General features: G+C 42.3%; 1 long non-coding RNA gene across 1 annotated transcript; it reads right to left on the bottom strand.

The window, feature by feature from the left end:
- Positions 1-389: 389 nt before the first annotated feature.
- LOC131896832 (uncharacterized) lies at positions 390-6,277 on the bottom strand. Its single transcript, XR_009375524.1, has 3 exons — positions 6,175-6,277; positions 5,069-5,180; positions 390-528 (listed from the first exon to the last, which is right to left on the bottom strand). It is a non-coding gene; the product is annotated as an uncharacterized LOC131896832 (long non-coding RNA).
- Positions 6,278-8,097: the final 1,820 nt, after the last annotated feature.

The following is an 8,097-nucleotide window of genomic DNA, read 5'->3' as shown; positions in this document are numbered from 1 at the left end:
GTCATATATCTGTAGAGGAATATTCAATGCCCTGAAACATATAGTAGAAAAATGTCAATTTACATTTATCATCAATCTTTACAATCTTTACCTCTTTTTCTTACTGTATTCAAACTCAAACTACCTACAAAATCCAGTAAATCTACATTTAACTGAGTAGTTACACCAAAATGCTTGATTTGAATGAGCCACATCAGAATCTTTGACTTTGATCATTTCTGATCATGGAATTTTTCCCTGATAACTATAAGGTAAAGGGCTTCATGGCAGGACAGCAGGTCTAGATATGCTTAGATGTGTCAGCATGAGGGAATATGCCTATAGAAGCCATGTACTGTGAAATTCATAGGAAGGTAGAGCAAGACGCAATGAAAACATCATTATGTAGATTCAGCTTTTCCCTCAGTCAACTAAATGTGGTCAATTTATTGTCGTTGTTGCATATTATTCCACTTGCCATCATTTCTCAGTCATTTACCTTCTCACAGATTCCATCAGCGAACACTTTTCTGTATTCTGGGCATCCTGCTAGACATTGGGAATAAAAAAAAAAAAGTCATGGCTTTCATGCCTCAAAGGCTCCCAAACAATGCTGAAAATGGACAGCACATGGGGATCTAAGAAAAATTGTGTGCAAGATTTGATCCATCCCCTCTGCCGTCCCTCACTCCCATCCTGGCATCCACCACAGTTGTGTGGCCTTTCCTCCTTTGACCACAGAACTTAATGTAGTACTTGGCATGCTGTAGATACACAATAGATGTTTTTAAGACACCTCCCACCCACTGCCAAGTACTGTGATGAGTTTGTAATGCTTACAATATAAATATTTAATAAATTCCTTATTGAGTTTGATCTTAGGAGAGTGGTTGCATAGACAGAGATAGATCTGAAGCAGTGACTCCAACTGAGAGTGAATCTGCTCCCCAGAGGACACTCGGCAGGGTCTGGAAATACTTTTGATTGTCACAAGTGGGAATTGTGATTAGCATCTGCTGGACAGAGGCCAGTGATGCTGCTAAGAATGCTGAGGTGAAGGGAAGCCCTGCCAGGAGTAGTTGTCCATATGTTAATACTGAGGAAGCTTTGTCAAGGAGATGATGCTCAGCTGCCGGCTGGGAATGGTTTAATGATCTTTGAGTTAGGAGAAGGACCATGCCATCTTACAGAATGATGGAGTTGAAAATAATCAACAAGTTATAAAGGATTTTAAATTAGACTCCATCCCTCAACTATTGTGATTCTTTCTAGCATATTCTTGGAAAATGATCTGCTATCAGTTTTCCAGGGCAGAGAACTCTGTTCTTTAGGTGATGGTCATTTAATTTGTTAGTTTTAATTTTGCTTTGTATCTTACACTGAGCTAAAAGTTGCATTTCAAAACTGTGTTCCAATTTGTACCAGTTTGAATGTGAGTGACTTGTGGAATATAAGGTGAGTTTGAGTGGTTCCAGATGCCATGGAAGAGATATGAAGTATCCCACCGAAAGACTGGTTTGCTGAAGGCTTGGTCCCAGTTGGTGAGGCTAATGTGTAGCTAGAGTTTTGCTGCCTGGCCCACAGTCAGGACAAATCTCTGACACCCGCCAGTCCCACAGCCGCTCAGACCCAACCAAGTAAACACAGAGACTTATATTGCTTACAAACTGTATGGCCATGGCAGGCTTCTTGCTAACTTTTCTTACAGCTTAAATTAATCCATTTCCATTAATCTATACCTTGCCACGTGGCTCGTGGCTTACCGGCATCTTCACATGCTGTTTGTCATCGTGGCGGCTGGCAGTGTCTCTGACTCAGCCTTCCACTTCCCAGCTTTATTCTCTTCCTTGTCCCGCCTATACTTCCTGCCTGGCCACTGGCCTATAAATCAGTGATTTATTTATTAACCAATCAGCAACACACTTGACATACAGACCATCCCACAGCACTAATGAGATATCACTGGATCATGAGGGTGTTCATTAAGGGATGTTAGTCCACTGATGGGCTCAGAGCTGACTGGGAGTCACTGGAGGAATGTCTTTGAGGAAAATCTTTCTCTCTTTCTCCTTCTCTCTCTTCCTCCCTCTCTTTCTCTCTTTCCTTCTCCTCCCTCTCCCTCCACCTTCTCAATTTCCATGAAGTGAGCAGCTTTGCTCCATACAGTCTCTCCTCCATGATGTTCTAGAGCAGCAGTTCTCAACCTGTTGGTCTCAACCCCTTTGGCAAACTTCTCTCTCCAAAAATATTTACATTATGATTCATAACAGTAGAAAAATTATAGTTATGAAGTAGCAACAAAAATAATTTTATGGTTGGGAATCACCCCAACATCTGGAACTGTATTAAAGGATCACAGCATTAGGAAGGTTGAGAACCACTGCTCTAGAAGAAGAAGTGTGTGTACCTACACTGACCTAGCAACAGCCAAGAGCATTTTTTGAGGGTCTTCAGAATTATACATTTAGGTCTAACAACTGCCAACAGGGTCAGCCATGGTACCTAGCCTGTTATGAATGATTACTGAACATTGAAATCTGATGTTAGCACACTCCTGTGAGGACACAAATCCTCTTAGAATAGGATTGTAAAGTCACCTCAGTCCTCACAGCAGGCCCTGGTACACATACCCTGAACCTTGCAGTAAAGCAGTACCACATTCACAAAGCAACTACTTTGGACCCATTCACACAGTCACAGCATGTTTTATTAATGTGGAATCTCTAGCATCCTTTACGATATTGATAGGAAGCCATTTAATGTAACAGGGGTGCTTTCCTGGTTCTCCTACTACTGTAACTACAGTGAACATCTATTCTGCCAGGGATAAATCGGGATGAAGGATTACTTTGGAGTTTAAATGAGCAAATGATTGGAGGATCATTGTTCCATGGCCTGAGGTCACTCAGTTTAAGAACAAGCATTTTCAGATAATCCCAAGCGCTAGTTCTCACAGATAAGAGAAGTCCACATCGTGTCAGGATCGTTTTGCTGATCTTTGGAATGGGAATTTGTGCAATGGCGTAGTTGCAATGCTGCAACCTATAAATCAATACATAACGTAGACCGGGCCAGGAACAGGAAGCTCACTGATTGCTTGCTAGGCAAAAACTGCTTCTTGTTATTGGAGAAACATAGTTCTCCTGAAGTTGGTGATCAGCATGAGACGCTCATTTGCCTCGTGTTTGCCCTGCTACATGCCCTTTGTTCTTGCTGACGATGGGCCTGGTTTCCTGGTCAGGTGCAGACCTCACTCAGCATTACCAGGACTCAGAAGGGAAGGCAAGCTCTGGACACCTCAGTCAGGTACAGGGATATTGTTGCTGTTGGAGTTGGGGTAGTGAAAGATGAGGTAACTAAGAACTGCTACTACTGAGGGTCCAGAACACCAGGACACTCTCAGCGGGCTTGGAATCTCTCTCTGTTTCTGGATTCCACGGCAGTTTTCACTTCACTGGCTTGGAAATCTTCAGAGTGATACAACAGCAAGTGCAGGGTAAGAATGCCACACTTGCCAGTCACTGTCAAAATGGGAAAAGACACACATATTCTTCCCTGTGTCTATTGCACAGCACTACCTGTCAACGACCCATTATTTCCACCTCACTTAGTGTGGGTACACCTTTTTTCATGCTTACAAGAGCATGCTCAGACCCCTTTCCATGCTTACAAGAGCATGCTCAGACCCCTTTCCATGCTTATAAGAGCATGCTCAGACCTCTTTCCGTGCTTATAAGAGCACGCTCAGACCTCTTTCAAGTTACCATCAGGGCATTATTATATCCTGTGTCATGGGAGAGTACTCTCATTTTGGCATTCTCTTATCCAAATTTATCTTTCACTCACCTTGGTTGGTTCCCTTGGAATCCAGCCCTATGCATAGTCCCCATTACCTAGTCTGGAAACAGGACAAGAGGACATAGAATTTTTTTTCCTCTTTTACCAGTCCCAATATATTTTTTGGAAGAGTTATTTTTATTATTTAACTGCAGTTTCTTGACTTGGTGGTTGGGAAACTGTTGTGTTAATAGAGGAGAGAGCACTGCTCACTTTTCCCAGGGCATTTGTGGAACAGAAGAGCAGCTAGCCTGTTCCACTGCCCTTGTGATTTGTATAGCAATCTTTTCTCAAATGTCTGACCTGCTGATTTCCTTCCATGGACATGCATTCCAGGTCAACACTGGTGACAACCTTAACAATTGTACAGCTGCCTGGGCCTACCCATTATTTCTGAGGTGCCACTCAGTGTCTACACTCACAGATTAAGCCTGGTGCCTGTTGTCACAAGTAGGATTACTGGGCATGCCCCTGAGAAGGAGCTTGGTGTCCAGAATTCTTATTATTAAGTGTTCTTGGAATTTACTCTTGTAGGAGGTGGGGGTGAGGAAGAGGCAGGAGAGATTCAGGGAAAGCCTGGGTTGCCATAACTGTAGGGAGCCAAGATGCTGAAGATGAGTTATGAGCCGTGGTGAGCTGCCCAATTTGGGTGCTGAGAACTACACTCACGTCCTCTGCAAGAACAGCAAGCATTCTTAACTGCTGAGCCATCTCTCCAGCCCCTTCTGCACTTTCTTTTTTCTTTATATTCATGCTGTCAAATTCCTCTAGCTCATAAAACATCTTTTCTGTCAAAGCTTTCTTGCTAGTCCAGTAGGATTATACTCCCCTTTCTACTTCATCACTGCACGTTAAACATGGTTGGATCATGCACTAGAGTATTTAGTATTGTGACTGCATGATTAAAGCCTCCTCTATTAGACTATGAGTTCTTGAAAGCACAGACCATGTTATTCATCTCTGAGTCCTCTGGGCTAGACATGCTGTATATCTCATTTGCAGCTCCATAAATACGGAATGAAATCACTAATTTCCCAAAGGTATATGTTAACCAGAGTCTCCCGGCCTTCTTTTCCATCCTGAAAACCAAGTGTTTAAAGCCAACGTGATTGAAACGGCAAACCAAAACAAGGCCAGCTTGGAAGCTGCCAGCCGAATCTATAACGGTTGCAGAAATGGAGATTTGCAATGTGGTCCTTTTTGTACCGTTGGGCTTGCCCTCGGGGTTCCATGTGGGTTCATTTGTACCTACTGATATCTCAGTCTCAACACAGGTCCTCTTGGTCCTCTCTCTTCCAAGCCAGAGCACTTTCTTATTATTCAGTAAATGTCAACAAATGTCAACAAGATGATAGAAGAGTCGTCTGCAGGGAGACTCAGAAGGAGAGTTAAGGAGAGCGAGCTCAGTGTGCCTCTGTCTCTAACCAGTTGTGTGGGCTTATTATGTAACATTCTCATGATCAGCTTCAGTAAATCAAGTATTAGATCTCACTTAAAAAAACCAATTCACTTAATTGCACTAAGTTATGAGTATTAGATGGGCTTAGCCTTGCTGACATTATCTATGTTGTACGAAACACAGAAACAAAAAAACTTCTCAGCGAGCCCACTGTGGTGGGATACACTTGTAATCCCAGCACTTGGAGGCAGAGGCAGGAAGATTGCAAATTCAAGGTCAGCCTGGACTATATAGCAGGAGCCTGTCTCAAAAATAACGAAAGAAAGAAAGAAAGAAAGAAAGAAAGAAAGAAAGAAAGAAAGAAAGAAAGAAAGAAAGAAAGAAAGAAAGAAGTAAATAAATAAATACGCTCTTTTCCATACAAATAAGTCATGAAATGACATTGAAGTCTGTCTGCTTGGAACTCTCCTCCCCTTCCAAACCTTTTTCTTCCCTTTATCTGTGGTTTACCTTAACATCACCTCTATTTCTTCACAATGAATAAGGGAAAGTCACTTGGCATCATATTTCAAAAAGATGATCACTTCCTACTGGGAATGCTAAGTGAGAATAAAGGCACTTCATGACTCTGGGCTATGTTTGTTCTTCGGTGTCTGTTCAGTGTCCGGTGGTGATGGTGGTGATGGTGGTGGTGGTGGTGGTGGTGGTGGTGGTGGTGGTGGTGGTGGTGTGATGGGTGTGTAGATGCTAGGGGAAGTACTTCAGTGCTTATCCAACCTAGTCATGACAAACAGAACAGGAAATTTTCAGAGGAGAAATGTTCTAGTGTAAAAGTTCACCCTATCCCTTCTTGTGGACAGATGAGAGGCCTGGGCCCAGTCAGGTGTAACCTTCACCTGTAAACATTCCATTCTTTCTGGTCCGCCCCCCTCACCCCCTTGCCTGGCTTTCTTACTTACTAGGAAATCCTCTGACAAACATTTGGTTCATCATACAGATTTTACTAGCAGAGAGGGAGTCTCCAGGGGCATTTCATTCCTCATGGTCAACCAAATGCCTGGCAGTTTGAGGCATCTCTAGAGTGGATTGTGAGATAAAGGAGCATTATGAGTTCTCTTGGATACTCTGGGGCCCTAATGTGACCACATCTATATGAGACAGGCCATAATATGCCATGTGGAGAATATACTGCCCCAGACAGTGTGAGCTGTGTAGGACGCCTCCAATAAATTTTTCTCAATGACTCATATGTATGATTCAACACTAACATGTTCTGACTTGGTCTAGAACTAGCAGGATGCCAATCTTCCCGGAGGTCTGAGGGATCAAGGTGCGTAACACATACCATTGGCCAGGGGGAGCCATACACAGTCACTGCAGGTCCCAGCTCTACCTCATTATTCTCTACTTCACTCAAGACTTGCTCAGTTGAAAGCAAGAATAATTTTCTCGGGAAACATTTGGAGCAATTTTCCCCCATTTCTCATTGCCAGGTAATGGTATATTTCAGACACACTAAAAAGGAACCGAAGTGAGACCCTAGTCAGTCTCTGAGGCATATTTAAATAGGTTTGATTGCATTGACTTTTTATTGTTTTGTTTTTAACTCCCTGTATCAAAATCTAAAAAGAAGCTGGGGGTGTAGGCCATAAATGTGCATCAGGCTTAACTCCTGCCTATATAAAGATGTTGTGGGCCATTCTGTCCCACAGAACTCCTATGAGAAGTTAAAGCTGGCTTGAAAACTGGTAAAGAATATATCTAACTGTGGTTCACTGTGATCGAATTGCTTTGTGATATGGTAGATAGTGTGAAGTTTATATGAGAACACTCTTATGGCTGGATATGGTGGTACACACATTTTTAATTTAATTTAATTTAATCCCAGCACTCAGGAGGCAGATGTAGGCAAATCTCTGTGAGTTCAGACTTGTCTACATAGTGAGTTCCAGGACAGCTAGGACTATGTGGTGAGACCCTGATTTTTAAAAATAATTCTGAGAAAGAAAGATGACATGGAATCGGGTAGATGCAAAGGTGGGCGGGGGATGGGGGGCGGGAGGGGTTGAGGAAAGAGAAATCACGATCAAAATATATTGCATGAAAAATATTTTCAATAAAAAATAATTATAAATACACACACACACACACACACACACACACACACACACACACACAAAGAAAATTGGTAAAGAACTCCCTCAAGGAACTGTCAAAATATTAAGAAAAGTAATTAATCCATACTAATTATATTACCACATATTATATAACAACATTGGAAAATGAATAATACTATCTGGCTTCTGTTACAGCTGAGAAGGTAATGAAGACAAAATGCCTAAGTAGGTGGGAGGCACTCAAAAATAATAATAGTTGTTTTAAAACTGGTATCATTATTGCTGTTAAAGTAGCAAAGTAATTGTCAATGAGTATCAAGATATTTCGGGAAAAAATGGCAAGAGATCTATTCCAGCCACCACCACTTCGCCCACTGCAGCGTCTGAGCCACCTGTTAGGAAGCCAGGGACGTGCAGGAGAGAACACAGAACGTAACTAGCCTTATTCACCCCTTTCCATCCATTAAGAAGTACAGAGAGCTTCATAAATATGCCAGAGGTAATGTGGTCCTAATGGGCCCAGAAGCAGGCACGAAATTGCATTTAATCTGTTTATTTCTTTATCATTTGTGTTCATGTCAATCTGATGTAAAATCATTTCCTGCTTATCAGTGGTCCATTTTCTCTGGGGATGTGGGTAACAGATAACCAAAGCCATAAACGATGAAACCTGGAGCTCAAATGAAACCACCGGGCAAAGAAGTTGGCAGGATTACAGTAGGATTCAAAGTCCACCTGGTAAATGGCTTATCATCTCCCACAGAT

The sequence above is a fragment of the Peromyscus eremicus genome, chromosome 1 (assembly GCF_949786415.1).
Source record: "Peromyscus eremicus chromosome 1, PerEre_H2_v1, whole genome shotgun sequence".
NCBI lineage: Eukaryota > Metazoa > Chordata > Mammalia > Rodentia > Cricetidae > Peromyscus > Peromyscus eremicus.
This window is presented reverse-complemented; position numbering and strand designations above follow the sequence as displayed.